At 38.5% G+C, this 16,643-nt stretch overlaps 1 long non-coding RNA gene across 2 annotated transcripts in view; it reads left to right on the top strand.

The window, feature by feature from the left end:
• LOC135419566 (uncharacterized) overlaps nt 1-16,222 on the top strand; it is a 198,450-nt gene extending 182,228 nt beyond the window's left edge. The window contains exons 7-10 of one of the 2 annotated variants that reach the window (XR_010433045.1): nt 3,615-3,674; nt 5,605-5,715; nt 14,803-14,857; nt 15,924-16,222. This is a non-coding gene — a long non-coding RNA (uncharacterized LOC135419566). The remainder of the gene's footprint in view (nt 1-3,614; nt 3,675-5,604; nt 5,716-14,802; nt 14,858-15,923) is intronic. The other variant, XR_010433044.1, reaches the window with a different exon arrangement.
• The last annotated feature ends 421 nt before the right edge of the window (nt 16,223-16,643 follow it).

The raw sequence follows: 16,643 nt of genomic DNA, 5'->3' as shown, positions 1-16,643 counted from the left end.
AACAGATTTCCCAAACCAAACATATTCAATTCAATGTGTTTCTCCCCTATACATGGCAGATAGAAACCTTTGTTATAATAGATCCTTTCTGGGCTTATAGGTATTGCTGAGTACTCTGAAACTAGAGCATGGGTGGCTTCCAAATGCCCAGATGACATGGAGTATCTACAGGAACTTCATTTCCCTTCTAACATTTTTGTATATGCTACGTATGTGTGGCACATTTAAAAGGACACTGACGAGACATTTTTCATGAACATTCTGTTCCTTAATGTTTATAAAAGCTTCTTGGGAAAACTGAAGCTGAACTCCTTTTCTTGAGTGAATTGTTTTTCTCCTCCATCTGGATACTTTGATTTACTTGGCTCTGAGCTTTCTATTAGCAGCAGAAGCAAGTGGTAATAAGAAACTGAGAGTATTTAACAATTTATCCCTAAAATTAACCAAAAAAAGGTAAGTCCCATTTTGGCTGTGCAAAGCTTGGCAGCATTCTTTCAAATAGGGTGTTGACTGAAATGTAGTCAAGAAATTAAGACGACCAAACAAACACTTTTGGCTTAAATGCAAACTGTGTTTCTGTCCCTGTCTGTATTCCCTAGGATCTTCTTTGTCCAATAAAATTTAGTGCCTTTGAAAAAGGCTCAACAGAACCACACCAATGTCTGGTTTTATTTAAATGTACCTGCTTGCCAACAGGTGGGCAAGTAGGCAACAGTTTTGACTCAAAGATATGGGAAAAAAAGTTGAATTTGGTGATTCTTTCCCTAGCTTCCAATAATAATTAAAGCAACAATAATTCCTTTAAAATTTAATGATCCTTCTCTTCAATGGAAGAGAACTGCTAAGGGCAGTTACCACTGCTGCACTGCATCAATTTAGCATAATGCTGGTTGATCTTGCACTGACTGTGTGTTGCACACATGCTATGGGCAGCCACCCTTCTGCTGAAGCTTTGGTCAGCCTGCCACATCAACCTCTCCCAGGAAGATATCAACCTCTCATTCTTTTCATTGATTTATTTGATTGTAAAGAAGATCTTTTATCTTCATCATGAAACCTTCTTTTTTACAGTCTCCTTCTCACATAGTCTTCAGATGGAATTTTTTTCTACTTTTCTCCTCCTTTCACAGTTCTCTCTAATTTCTTTTCCCTTCTGTCTTCTTCTAATCTGACTCCTAGTTTCACAGCTGTGCACACTACTTATTAAGAGCTGTCATAGTCTTTCTTATCTCTCCTCCTACTGCTTGTAGCTGAAGATCTCAGCTAAAAATATGTAGGTTATGTTCTGGGAATTCCACAACATCTCTTAAGGATCAGTGCACAAGTTGCTTTCACTCCTGTAAAACAGTATTTGATAACTACCCATGAAAACAAAACTCTTCTAAAGATTCACCTTCTACCAGAAGACATCCTAATTTCAATTCTCAGGAATATCTCTATGTTCCCTTTCACTGCAATTTGCTAAAGAATGATTAAATTGAATTGTTTTCTATTTTATATGTATCTTTTTATCTATAAATTATATTTGTATATCTATTACTATATTGCAGTAACATATATATTACTCTTTTGAAGTCATTCTAATGTAATACTACATTAAAACAATGCACTGAAAACTGAAAGTAATACTTAATACATTTTCAATTAATAACTTGTTTAAAAATGGATTATTGTCAAAGAGATGAAACCCTGTTATTATTATATCTTAATGATTGAACTAAAATGAATGAGTCAGGGCTTTGTTCCTCTGAGAAATCATCAAATAAAAGAACCTCTTTCTTCACATTTCAGCCAAGGACATCAAAATTTCTACATGCTTGTGGAAAGGTTGTCCCTTTTGGGGGACATCCATTCCCCATACGTATATCTGAAACATCTGAAAAACTCTCTTTTCATTTAGCCTGAATAGGCATTTGTAGTCATAGGTACCAGAAACCCAACAATTTCGGATTTTTGTCTTGGCCAACACTTTTCAAATATGAGATGCTATAGTTTCATTAAAGTACACACAAAGATTATGAGAAAAAATACTCTTTCTTATAAGAGAGAACTACTTAACTGCTTCATTCATATTAAAATGCACATAAAGATTTACTTTCTTATTCTAAGCTGGGACAGCCCTTCAAACTAACAGTGCTGGTATATTGCTATTATGCTGTCATGTTAAAAAAAAAAGAAAAAAAGAAAGAAAAAAGTTTTCAATTTTAACAACTTCTTGGCTTTTTTACCTTATAATTATAGATTTATTATGGCTTTTAATCTCACTTTTTAATGTGCTTTTTATTGTTAAGGATGATAGATCCAAGAGGATTTTTGGATTTAAGATGACTCCTTTGGGAGTAACCTGTATAAGAACTGCTGGATGCTGCAGATAAGCTTGACACTTCTGGGAAGCAATCTATGTGTGGGGTTTTGGTGGGACTGTGTTAGTGGCTCCAACCACCACCTAGGGACAGTGTGAGCTCACAGTTTGCTCAGTGATCTTGACCCTACCCTGGTAGAGTGTTTCTATTTGGTTTCTTGCTGAGGCAGTGGGCAAAGGCACTGATGAGATTCCTTGTCCAGATGCATCACTGAAAGGTCACAGGCAAATTCCCAAGTGACACTTTTATCGTAAAAGTCCGTCTGCGCTTTGGTGTCTGTATATGAAGACACACACCCAGGAACCTCTGCTTCCATTGGCTTGCATTGGTCATGTTCAAACGAGATGATTCCACTGTGGCTATGTCTATTTAATCCTAGGCCTACCAGGGTGAAATTTTAGACTACAAATAACTACCTACCGCTGTGCATGGTGACTGTAGTATTCCTAAAGGGAAACCCATGTAAGACAACCAAGTTCTCCCTATCATGGCAGGAGAGGTATTTCCAACACAGTCTGTGAGGTGTTTGGTGACCACATCTAGGCTCTTGGGGCTGTCCCTGGTCTGTCATAACTATACACCTTTTTGCAAGGGAAGCAGTAGTTGTGTCCTAACTAAGCGTCTTTCTGGATGAATCTAATATGTCAGGAGTATGTGTCTGTCCCATGCTCCCATGCGGGCTCTGCAGTTACAGCATCAGTCTTAGAGAATCTCAGGATTCCTTAATTGCCTACTCTAATGAGATCTCAAACTTGAGGTGTAGTCTTATGGGTCATGGGACTTGTTCTGGCATATTGCAAACAGTTTCACCAGGTGTTCAAATTTCAGATTTTTGTCTATGGGCCTGGGACTTTAAAATTTTCGTTTTATTTATGTGTGTTTATTACTTTGGTACAAACAACATCCAAAGGCCCCTTGGTTTTTGGTGCCACCTTGGCATATAGAGTGTCATGAGATTAAGCAATTGTTAATATGTCCCAGGCTCCAGACCTCCTAATCAACCTAATCAGGCTGGCTGGGCTGTGCAACAACTCAGGAGAATCTTATCTTGCCAAGCTTGGTATTGGCAGCTGAAGAGAGCCCATAGAAAAATACCAGTGAAGAAGGCTTCTCAGGCAATCATGAAAAATACATTCATAGGAATGTTCTGAACTGTCTGGAGATGGAAGTTTTGCGTTGACATGGGTTTTTTTCCCCAGGGAAACAAGAAATTTTGTAAAAAAATTCTCATGGAAAAATTTTTATTTGCAGTTTCTCATTTCCTGGATGACAGCCACGGATTGCAGAAATGGGAATCTGCCTTTGAACTAAGTAAGGAAGCTGTATGTGTGGACACCCAGCTGTTGACCTGCATCTGTCGGATTTGATACATTTTGATAGTAGGGGAAGTGTCAAACCTGAAACATCAAAATAATATACATGCCCAGATTACAATGTACAGTCTTTGCCAGATGTCTGATAACAATCTTCCCAATTCACTTGGTCCAATGCTTTAAACATATAACAAATTAAGCAAAGTCTTGGTCTTCTGTCACTGAAGACCACAAATTGCATCTTGTCACTATCGAAAAATGGAAATTGTATATGCCTGTGTGTGATCTATCCCTTATGCACCAAATTCCTCTCTATAGAGATGGTTTTTTTTATTAGGTTTTTCATTACAAATCTATTGCAAAACACAGATTTAAATAGAAGGAAAATCTTGTGTGTGGCATTGGCAATTTTACTAATTGACTAAATGACTTGTGGGTGTGGATTTACCTGAACTTTAGCATCTGGACATTTTTTAGGAAACTGTTTGTTGCAAAAAACCCACCATATTGACATTTTGATGTCTGCTACTATCTCCATCAATACTTGTTTAGAATCCTTATGTGCTGTCTACTCCTAAACCTTGGCTTAAGGATTTAGATTTATTTTATTAGCTGAAATTAAAAAAGAAAAAAGGTGTCCTTAGATCAGAAACATTTACACCCCTTTCATTGTAATATCATCCTGAGATTACTTTAACCCTAGTGTAACTTTCTCAGAAAATATTTTTACATAAATGATCTATATTGCAACAAATACGCATTTGTCAGGCAAAAAGAAAAATAATAGTTATAGGTAGGTTTGTATTTCTAGAATATTCCTCATATAAAATTAATGTAGTGCGACACATACACGCAAGGCAGTAAAAAAAAAAGAACACTGAATTAGTGATTCAAATTCTGTTTCCAATTAAGTTGTTGTATACCCAGAGCAATTCCACAGATTGCTGCATTATTACTTTTGATTTATTCCAGTATAATTAAGAAAAACTTATGTCATCAACTCCAGTGAAAGCCACATTCTGAAAATTTAAATTAGAGAATAATCCAAGATAGTTTCTGACTAATGAATTGAAACATAATTCAGAATCAAAAGAAGCAGTGATTTAATAGTAGTATCCTTTAATTGCCCTACATAATTTTGTATTCCAGGTATACATCCCAGTTAGAAAAAAACCCTAAGTACTAAGACTCAAACAAAAGCATTTTTAATTTTTTTTTTTTTATATTAGAGATGTTTGTCTGCCCATCATTCAACAGTTAAATTCATGGAACAATCTAGACCTCTAGCAGAAAAGACTCAAAGCAGAATGAGTATACTATGCCCCACTAAACTTGTTCTGAGTCCAAAATAATCACATTCTGCTCCATTTTCCTCATTCTGATACTTTACTTTCCTGATACATTCCTCAATATGGTTTTTTTCTGAGTTTTACCTCCTGATGCCTACTCAAATCATCACTTTGTTTGCTGTGTATATCAAGTTGTATTTAGCCCTCATATTCCCAGATTGTAGTTATCTATCCCCCTTTCTGCTAACAACCTTGCAAGGATTAGTGCAAATCACTTAAAAAAGCAGATGTCACTTATAAAAGCAGATGTCTTTTTGCCATTAATTCTTCATCACCTGTTTGAGTCAGTCAAACCTTATTCTGAATTATTTTAAACACATTTTCATACTTGCTGAGTGATTATTAAAAACTCTATCCTGAGAGAGGCAACTTTAGATGGCAGTATAAGGATGACCTGGCATGAGAATTTTTGGGCAGTCCCAGAACCTATACTGTCAGTACAGTGCCTGTACAGTGTCTTAGAAAACAAATTAAATGTTGCTGACCACTTAATCAAGCACCATGGATCCTGCTACAAAATCTAGTAATAAACTAGCTAGGAAAAGCTATAATTCTGTATTCAATTAATTTTTTTTCCAGAGAAGAGGGGATAAATGTCAAACTCACAGAGAGAGACTGCTATTTCACCGCAGAAATAATCAGATGGACCTTTCTTGACTTCTAGACTACAGAGTAAAATACTTCTTCCAGGTACTAGTGCCCTTTGTGCTGTTTTTAAGAGTCAGTGACTGATGCTTCCTCTTGCAAAGGCACACTTCCTTCTGTGATTAAATATTTACTGCAGTGAGAGACCAGTAGTAGGACTATGTGTCTCCAATTAAATATTGTGGAGGTTCATGAGGGACTACAGTACATGCATAAATATTTTAAAAGATCAGGTCAGAGTAATGTCCTTATCAGGCCATCTTCCTGTAGACCAGGGAGTGCTGTTTGTTGGTAGGCAGATGCATGTCTAGTTACCAACAAACAAAACCTCTACTTTACTTGCTGTGCCTTTGCTATAGATCACTTGTTTAATTATCACATTAATCATGCATATGAAGAGCTCTGCTTTGCTGGTGATTACTGAGGGCAAGCAAAACATAATTAAAGGTGCTACAATCTGTTGTTTGTCCAGGGTATTGTTATTGTTTCCAGGGTTCACCTGCAGGAAGGAAATTCACATCTAATTCTCTTGACCGAGAGGTGTCTATATTTATGGGGATCTTAGCCACAGGGGAGTCATCTGTGTCTGCTTTCATTGAAAAACAAAGAACGGGGCATTTTGCCCCAGGTCTGCTATCAAGAGCATTTGGAGGGAGTGGAAGGGAGTCAATAATGCTCTCCTAGGCTGGCTGCTGACCCAGGGCATAAGATCATGCTCCAAGAGGAAGGTTGGCCAGTCCTTGGCTTATATCTTAAGGAAATGATGGTCCTCGACAGGGCTTTGGATTTAATGGCCACTTGCAGTTTTTTCACTTCTCTATGAAGAACAAATCTAACTTAGGGTCCATCTAAAACCTACAGTTATGGAATTCATCTGGTTTGCCTGTACCTTCAGTAGAGTCCCTAAAGAACCCAGGGCTTGCAGTCTTCTGTCTGCAGTTCTCATCCTGACTACATGTTGTTTGTTGTACTAGAAAGAACTAAGGGGGGAAAAAAAAAAGACAAAAAAAGACAAAACCTGAAGCTGTGACTGTTGCTACAGACTGGGAGAATCAGAATATAATTTGTTTTATACCAAACTGTGGTCATATAAACAAATACAGTTCTGGATGTGATCAGGAAACTAATTAATCAACAGTTTATCAAACATATGTCTGAAATTAAAGTATGAAACAAAGCAATTTTTATGCAACCCTTTGAGATTTGAGAACACATCTTTATAAGGTGTTACAAAAGCTTACAGCAATTTAAGGCATGTGCCTGAAACAGATTCATTGCTCCTAAGACTGAGACAATGACAAAAGTATATTTCAGGCAATATACATTGCTGAGTTTGAATGCATTTCCTTTCCTAACAGGTCTGTTTTCAGTTTCTCCATCCTACTTCATACAGGCATGAGTTTATCTCAAGCTTAGACTCTCTTCAGGATCACTTCAAGCAGACTTGTGTTTTGGGGTGCATTGTAATACATTTGGAGCAGCACAATTTCTCCTCAGCCACGATGGAGCCTGAATTCACTTCCCTTCAAACCCTATATGGGAACTGCGTGATTTTGTGAAAGGTTTGTGGTGGAGCACCCCACTCCCTGGGGCAGCAGAACCCAGGAGAAGCAGAGTTAAGCTGCAGCAAGGCTTCATTAGCCATTAGCTATCTTAATGGGCAGCACTGGGAAGCAACAGAGGCTCATTAGGTTTCCTGAGATCTCACATGTGTAGGGAGGAGAGGCAACTTCTGGAGTTTTCTGGGAGTCCTTGCCTGTCAGGCCACAAAAGAGCCGTTTATACTCACAGGATCTTTCAGTATGAACCTGTTTTGCAGTCAGGTGCTTAAAGATGCTTCACGCAGTTGGTTATTTCTGGTGGGTAACAGGCCTTTCGTTTTAACAGTTTTTTGTGCAGGAGTTGAGAAATACCTTTTTTTTTTTTTTTCCAGGCTACATAAAAAGGAATTTATGAAAATGTGAATACTCTGAAATTTAACAAAAAGTCTGGTTGATAAGAAGAGGTTACCAACGCTACTTACATTTAGCACAGAGAGACATATTTAAGGGTTGTAGGAGTGGTGGCCATGTTGTAGAGCCACGAGGAAGGGGCTCTGAACCCCTCGGGCCCTCTGGGGCCTCCCAGCCCCCGGCTGGGGGGCTGCAGGGACCTGGAACAGCATAAAGCTGGGCTAGGTGCCTGTAGTTATGCCGGGAGATGTTTTTCTCCATGGGCACAGAGCAGCAGCTGGGATTGACCAGAGAAACGGTGTCAGAGAGCCAGAGATAAGACCAAGAAGCCACAGAAACATGCAGCACCGCAGAGAAGACTCCTGGAAGACAGAGCCGGGAGAAAGAGAGCTAGCAGCAGAGAGACAGAGTTTGGGGTAAGACTGTACCAGATCCCCCAAAACTCCCTTGAGACCCCTCTTGGAGAAGAGGGACATGGACTCCTATTTTGGAGAGCAGTTTTGAACATGCAGCACTAGAGAGAGAGAGGAGCTGAGAAGCTCAGAGACGTCCCGGAGCTGGACCGGGACAGCCAGATGGAATGAGGGGGGAGTTGACCTTGGCTCCCCCCCCTTGCACTGCTGCCACAGTGGCAGCCTGAGAGACAGGGCACAGAGGCCCTGCAAGAGATACCAGACCGTCACGAAGACCCCCCTGTGTCTTCGTGATATGACGTGGTGAAACGACCTTGTCTGGGGTTACGAAGCCCACAGAAGACCCCTCGGTTGGAGGCGATGGGGCCAAGAGAGAGGCTTGGATACCTCCCTCGTGAGTGCTGGCAGAAAGCCAGCTATCAGCTGCTGCATGTGGAGAAGACAGACAGACTGCTGCCTCAGAAGATGCTGCTGCTTAAGGACTGGAAGGGATCTGTCCTTCTTTCCCTCCTGGACTTTTATTTGGAGGGGAGAAGAGATCTGGTCCATTGTAAATGCTATATGTCATGGTAGAGATAGTTGTGATCATGTGTATAATGTGATGTTATATTTATTTGTACAGTCATTGTAATATATTCCCTTTCCCCCCACTTTGAGCAGGAATGAGGTAACCTGGTGCTGGAGCTTTTGGGGATCATCTTTTGTAAACTGCTCTCCTTGGGGCTGAGGAACAGCACTCCTGTCTCACCTCTGCTTGAAGGACTCCAGCAGTGCAACTATTGTTGAGAAAACATCCAGAACCTTTTAGAAAACATGAAGCAGGGCAGGTAAGCAGTATAGGGCCTTTCTTTTGCCCAAAGAAAACACAAACTGACCTGTAACTTCTCCAATGAAGGGTAGCACTGTATCTTCACATGCACTTATGCAGCCTTGGCCATGATGAAGCTGCTATGCTGGTCAGGTCTTCTGTAAGCCATGCCCAGTAGGTGTTGAGAAGGCTAATAGCTCCTGCCTGCATTATATGGAAGAGATGATATTTGTTTATTTATTTTTAGAATGGAAAACAGCCTCAGTTTTGGCAGAAAACTGTGAGATTCTTTAACATATAAAACAGGTTGCAACAATGTCCATGGCAGGTAAACAGCCTTCTTTTTTGTATTTAAAAGATGTACTCCTTGCCTCAAAGTTCAAGCTTGCACACATTTTAGACATGCTCTCTTCATAGGCAGTGCCTTGAAAGACAGACTTCACTTTTGGATCATATTAAAGAAGAATGGACAAGCGTTAGGTTATTATTTCCTTGGATATGTAAAGATATGTTTCAAGTGTGCTGATCTTGTAATTGTGATGATGTTTGTTTTCAGTAAATCTGACTGAGTGGGGGACACATGAAAAATACATTTCAGGCAGCATCTAATTTTACAAACTTAAAAACTACATACCTACATGAAACACCTTAGCAGGTTCATTTCTGGTGAAATGAATAAGTACCAGCACACATCAAACAGGCCATCAAGGCACCTGTGACTGGCTTGGCTGAGAAAAAGAAAAGCTTTCCTATGGATTATTATGATAACAATGTCAGAATAATAATTATCTTTTTCTCCACAACAACATGTGCACAGCAGTGTGAAAAACCCACTTCTTAACACGTCTGTCATCTCAAAGGAATCATAATTTACTATTCCAACCCTATCAAATGCTCAGGACAGTATATAGCTGCTACAAACTGAACATGTTCATTCCCATTTAAAGCTGTTTTGACTTCAGTAGTACCCAGCGATCCTACGTAGGCCTGGGATGATAAATATACTCCAAGATATGGCCAAGGGCCAAGGAACTGTTGTTTCAATGCTTCCTGCTCTTGCTTCTTGACAGGGTCTTTAATAAAGCTGCATCTCCCAGGATGGACCACAGTCATGTAAGCCACAAAAGTTCACAGTAGAAGAATGAGCCAGACTGAGAAACCCTGGGGGGATCTGAGAGAGTTTTTCTCATTTTTTTTTCTTTTTTCCTTTTTGCTTAGAAGGGAAATATTCTAATATTCAGTAAAATGTTCCTGTAGTAAACAAAAAGGATTAAAATTTTCTGCTTCCCCTTTCCCCCCTCCTTTTTTTCCCCCAGAAATAATGTTGGGAATTTTTCCAAATATGCCTACATGGGTTAAAATCTCCAGTTAACATACCCTCTTTTCAACTGTATTTATTCCTCTCTGTAGCACGTGCTACAAATATATTCCTTAAATAAAAATCAGAAAGGAGAAGGAGCTGCAAAACAATGTATGATATCCTTTAAAAATTCAGAAGAGTGAGCACAGTATTTGGCCAGAAGAATGGGAGGGTCCAGAGTTCTTCATCTTTATGAGTTTACAGAAAAGAATAAAAGGAAATGCTTGCACTTGCTGACAAAATTTAGAGGATGCAGGAGTCAAATCCTCTAGCAAATTAGATACGTTGACAGAAATACAGAGAATTCCCTTAGGTATTACCTAAATCTTTCATCTGGAGATGTGAAAGTATTTCTTAAGGCTTTAAGAACTGCTTTCATAGTGACATCTGGGACAGTTACTCCTTAAAATTACTTCTAGAAATATTTTCGCACAAAACAACACAGAAGTTAGGGCTTATAAAACTGGAGGTGATGGTGGTGTTTTAATTGGAGGAATGGTAACATTCTACAGAAAAAACTAATTGTCTGAAAAGTAAAACTGTATATGACCAAAACTATTCATAAACTTTGGATAAATTCAGAAAATTCTTTTTACACAAAGCTTTAATAATGATATACAGGGGACAATATAGCTGAGGAAACATATGTAGAAAATAGCTTCATTATTTGATTGAACAGCTTGAAAATGTGGAACAAGTTCAGACAATGAAAATCTACTTCCTAGCAGAAAGGGGAGCATGAATGAAATGGCTGCATGACTCAACTAAAAATAAAGACAAAGCAGAAAGTTGAGTGCATATTTAATAACTCTACTTCAAACCCAAGTACCTAAAGCTGACAATTCAGGAGTGGATGGGTATATAAGCCATGGTACAAAATACTGTGAGATGTGCAAGATGTTTTCTGATTAACAAAGAGAATTTAGGAACCATTCAAATGCTTTAACTCAAAGGGACTTAAAACTATATGGCTGTCTGGTTTAATTGTTGTGTAAGATGTGATTGGGTTAAAGAAATTATGCATGCAAAATAAAGACATAATATGTCTTGAATTTGATTTTTGTCTGTCAGAGTTGCAAATGGATTTCAGAGTGACCACATATCACGTCACTCATAAAAGGACTAAAGAGAAGCACAGTGACTGAGCTGTGGAAACACAATGTGCTGTGGAAGCACAATTGCACCAGACTTCCTCTTGGGATTACTTTTGAAGTTTTAACTGGTAAACATAGATATATTTCAATAGGTTTTGGAGTTTTTTCTACATGTACCACAGATTCTTGGACTGACAGGTTGAAAGGAGGTATTCTAGTAATCTACCCTGATTTACAGGCAAGACTAAGAGCAAATATCAGTACTTCAATTGAACATTATAGAAACATAGGAGGCTATATTGGTTTTAGAGTAGGTTTGGGGACAGCAATGAGAGATGTAGCACTATGAAAAGAAAACAGTGATGTTACATAAAGTTTCTTATTCTCCTATTCTGAATGTTTATCAGGTATGCTTTCAGTGTTTGTGTGAGAATTCCCAACAGGCAGAAAAGCAGGTGCCTCCACTGTGGTTTGAAGAGAAGCAGTGGCACTGGCAGAGAAAGGACACATGGAGCAGCTTGGGATGATTGAACCTTCTGTATGATGCCAGCCTCATTCGTAGAGGAACCAGGGTGGTGAAATTAGTATGAGAGGAGAGGTATATAAATATACAGGAGGGCCCCAAAATACTATCTGTATTACTACTTCACTACTAGAAATTTTTCCTATTTTTCATAATGGGTACCTCTTTCAGTTTCTTCAGAAAAAGTGACAATAACCTCAGTGAGGTTATTGTCTTAGAAAGACTAAAAATTAGTATTTTACATGGATTATATTAATAAGCTATAACTAGAAAGCAACATTTTTTTAAAGTAACACAAGGCTTCAGGCCTCAGAGTTCCTGCAGAGGAGTATTTCAGGACTTTGTCACGTCCTTCTAGGCTGGAGTGCTGGGCTAAATAGGTCTCCAGCACCCAAAATGAGGTGTAGTCCTTACTAGTACAGTGGCAGCCAGAAACACCTGAGCATCAACTCTGAGCAGACTGGGTAACCTCAGCACGCCTTGCAGAATTTGTGCAGTACATGTGCAGAGTGACTGCCAACCTGGTGCATAGGTTAAAGAAAAGAGAACAGGAGAACTTTCCTAAAATTCACAAATGTCAATGATAGATCAGGAGCACAAAGGACAGTGGGAACAAACTGAAATGAGAGTTTCATACTGCCCATAAGGGTAGCCAAGCAGGCTCATGGACATATTGTGCAGTCTTGCAGCAGGGTGTGGGGCTGGGTGTTGTCCTTCCAACCTGATTTATATTGTGATAACAAATGTGGATATCAAAGGTTCATAGATGTTTCTAAAAAAACCCACAAAACAACAACAAAACAACCTAAAACAAACAAACAAATAAAAATCCCAAACGAAACCCAACCAAAAAAAAAAAAAACAAATACAAGAAGTCTTTTATTTAATACTGTGGTGCTCTCTAGAAAGCTAGAAAAATGGTGTTGTGAAAGTGCAGACAAGTATTTAACAACACCTGTTATATATGATATATGAGAAATAACCAAAAGAAGTTAAATTGCTCTCTCAGCAAGAGATCAGTGAAAACAGAAGAGATTTGGATGAAAAACAGGCTTTGAACTTGCATTGATTAGAACTTCACAAGTGTAGTCAATGAACTAATGTTAAAAAGTCACCTTGGTCAAGTGAAATTATTAAGTGGAAACATTTTTAAAGGGAGCAAAATGCTTGCAAAAAGGATATGACAGTCTGACAGAAAATAAGCATCTGGTAGCAGACTGAAGTGAGAGCAGCTACACAGTAAAAAAGAAAATAAATGGAATATTTTAGTTTGGTTTCAATAGAAGAGATCAATCACAGGGTTCGGGTTGGTCTTGTGGCAACTTGTTCTACAATTGTATTACAAAAAGTGCTTAAGCACCCTATAATTTGAGCCCTGATGTTTTTATAACAGCACTAGAGGAAGGGAACTTAAACTAATATTTTAAAAACTCTTTGGGAACTTTAGTATTTCATTGTTTTTATGACAGATACAGTTTTCCTAAAATGGAAATTTTCCCTAAATGAATCAGAAAATGATACCTGAGGTTTGCTCACCTGATTGAACTCAAGGGGTATCTTTTAAGTCAGATGGGGAAAGAGCATTCATTACACCTGTTGTCAGAATAGGATCTGATCCACCAAGGAGAGCATGGACCTGGCAATATAGACTGTGGATCACAGAGTTCTCCAGTTCTGTTGGAGAAAACAGATCTGTGCTGAACACACCCTCATCCCTCCCAAAAGTTCTTGTACTGTCAAGTGAAATGAGAGAAGTTTGCAAACGACAAAATATTTTTACTTGCTTGGCAATGTCAAACTTCATTTTGACATTTCTGAGGCCCTTCTACGAAACTGAATCCTTTTGTGAATCATTTGAAAACGTAGATTTTTCATTTTAATTCTGGATGCAAACAAACAGTGAAATATTTGAATTATCCATGAGGTGAAAACTGATTTTCACCAGTTCTATTTGGTAATCAGTTTAGTCACTGAATGTATTTTAGTGATTTACAAAGTTCCCAAGATATGCCAGATATTTTTTCTTTCTCAAGAAATGGTGAAATGACCTTGAGCATTGTAAAATGGATGAATTTTTCTAATCTTAGACTGACCTGCAAGGACCCTGTCTAACTTTGGTACCTTTGGTATAGATATACCTATTATATCTTGCTTAGTAGGAGCTGTGAAGCACAGTTGTTCATAAAGTGTAGTTTTTAGACCACAAATTATGATATACATAACATTAGGAGTAAGGTTTGCATATAGTCTGCCTTATCTGCTGCTAAGCAAGTGTGTTTAGGTACTTATCTAGAGCCTATGTCCTAGTTAGGACAGCTGAGACCAGTTCATCATGGTATGGGTGTAACCCAAAACTGTGTATTCTATAGCCTTCCATGCCATTTCCCAGAAACTGTTGTCAATAGACTATTCGCACCCTCTGCCCATAGAGCCTGACTCCTCAGGCTATAAACTAGGTGTTAAGAGGCCTGTGAGATAGGAGGCTGCTCTTGTCCTCACACCCTCTGTGGAACTCCCCGCCCTGAGGGAAGTACTGAGCATTCCTGCCTGAACTGGAGGATATATAATCTTGGAATCTTGGAACATTTTTAACCACTCATGGGATCCAGAGGAAGGCTGCAGCTCATCACTCTCAAACAGACTTAGACCACCCTCAACTGGGCTGCAATCACCACTTTTGGCCAGACTGCAACAGCTCTCCCACCAGCAGGTTCTTCCCCTCTCCCTTTACTTTGGACTCAAGCGGGGCCCAAGGAACAGCACTTTGTTCATGCCCCAGGGTACTGGGTTATACATTTGGGTTTTGTGGGTTAAGACCAATTGTTTGTTTGTATGATTGTACTTACTGTATTATTTTAATAAATTGTTATTCTGACTTATAATCTCTCCTTTGAGTTGAGTTCATTTCCCCTGCTGGTTAACTCTTAAACCAGCACAGCCTAGTATTAAAATTCATCTGCTTGTTACTTTTCTTTGTTTCAGCCCCTTTCCTAGAGTGATTTCTTCCCTTGCTGTCAGACCAGACCTTCCTCTAGGGGTAAGGAAGGAATCCTGTATGAAATTATCATATTTAATGAGCATTTTGCTAGCTATTAGACTTTACCCTCTCCATTATCAACATTAACATCTCAGGCAGTGCATTTGCTGAAATGTTTCCTGGGTGGTCAAGAATATATCTCCTTAGACATCTAGCCTGCAGTTTCTATGATCTTCACTGGACATGAAGCCAGTGTGTGCCCAGGCTAAGTTTCCTCAGCATAAATAACAGTGTATATTGGTCTTTCTTGAAGGTTCACATCAAGGCTGAAAGACTTGTAAGTTAGTATACAATGTCAGTGAACTCTGAAAATTGAAGCTGAGGATCTTGCTGTGAATAATGACAAACCTAGACATGATCAATAGCCATGTTCCAAGGTGTCTGTGCATAGTTGGTGGTAAAATAGGCACACTTTATTTCCTCATATATCTGTTCAATTTTAAACCATGATGTACCTACATGTACAGATCAGATTTTGAATTTTGTGCTGCATGTAGTGATTGCAGCTCATCATCTGAGTAGATCTCAGAAAAAGAATAGGGAATAGGAAAGCACTTGATTACTTGGCCTAGATCTTCTATAGCACAACAAAGGTCAGCAGAAAATTCACATCTGTTTTCAATAGGCTGATCTGGATCTTGCTTCTATTGTTGAATAGCAAAAACATTCATTTAAAACTGATCTAACACTGTGCAAGTATAAAAGTACAAGATCAGAATGAGAGTCGGGGAAAGCTTCAATAAACATTTTTATCTTTGTAGAACAGTTTCTCACATTTTTAACCTGTTCTAGAAATGTAAATGTAAACTTTATTGGGAAAAAAGACCATATGGGAGAAGGAGATTGAATATAGGTCCCGGCAGAAAATATAAAAAATCCTGTGGATCTTTTCACAGAATTGTGAAAAAATGAAGCAATCTCTTCTTTTTTTGCAGAACAGCTCTAAGATTACGATGTGCTATGGCTGTATCAATGAGACCGTGATAACGTAATGACTTAAAACTCAGTGAGAGATGTTGGGTTTTGGTTTGTTTGTTTGTTTGTTTGTTTGTTTGTTTGTTTTCAGGATAGCTATTAATGGAAGAAGTCCCAAAGACAAGTGCTCGTTGACCAAAAGCAGGCTAATTCACAAAGATCAATGGTCCAACAGCATTCATCTATCATCTTGGACATGTGTGCAGGGTAATCAATGGTCATCCATCTCTTTCCTGTAGGTCGATTAATCTTTTAAATTTTGTAGGCTTTCTATCCTGGTATAGTGCTTTTTATAATACCTGCACAAGCTTTTCTTTTTATATAAAATTAAAAAAAAGGATGAAACTATCTAAACTGTGTATGATGTAGTTCTTCAAAGTCTAGCGGGAATAACTGTTTGAGGCATGAAGTTAGCTCATGGCCATTTCTTGCTCATGTTTTGACGCCACACAATTTTAAATGCCTTTACCTCTAATGATTTTAAACTCAGTTAAATAACAGAATTTTAGAACTGAGTTTATGGTTTATGAAAATGAGCAAATTAATCTTGTAGAATAGCATAAAGAGCCAGTATTGTCATATGGGATTGGTGCAGTCTTGAACTTGCAGTAAGATCTGTATCTTACAGAGGAAGAAACATTATCTGTAATCTGTCTGAAATAGGAGAAGAAACTATGTTAAATGCATGTACCTCTGAACGTTTAACTTGGGAATAGAACTTACCATCCTCCTGGTAATGTTAGATCTCTATCTTGATCAGGGGAACCTAATCAAATATCCTTCAAAACAGACCTTCAACTAGGTGGCATAA

This window comes from Pseudopipra pipra, chromosome 1 (assembly GCF_036250125.1).
Source record: "Pseudopipra pipra isolate bDixPip1 chromosome 1, bDixPip1.hap1, whole genome shotgun sequence".
Classification (NCBI taxonomy): domain Eukaryota; kingdom Metazoa; phylum Chordata; class Aves; order Passeriformes; family Pipridae; genus Pseudopipra; species Pseudopipra pipra.
Note: the sequence above shows the minus strand (reverse complement) of the source record. Positions and strands in the feature narration are given on the sequence as shown.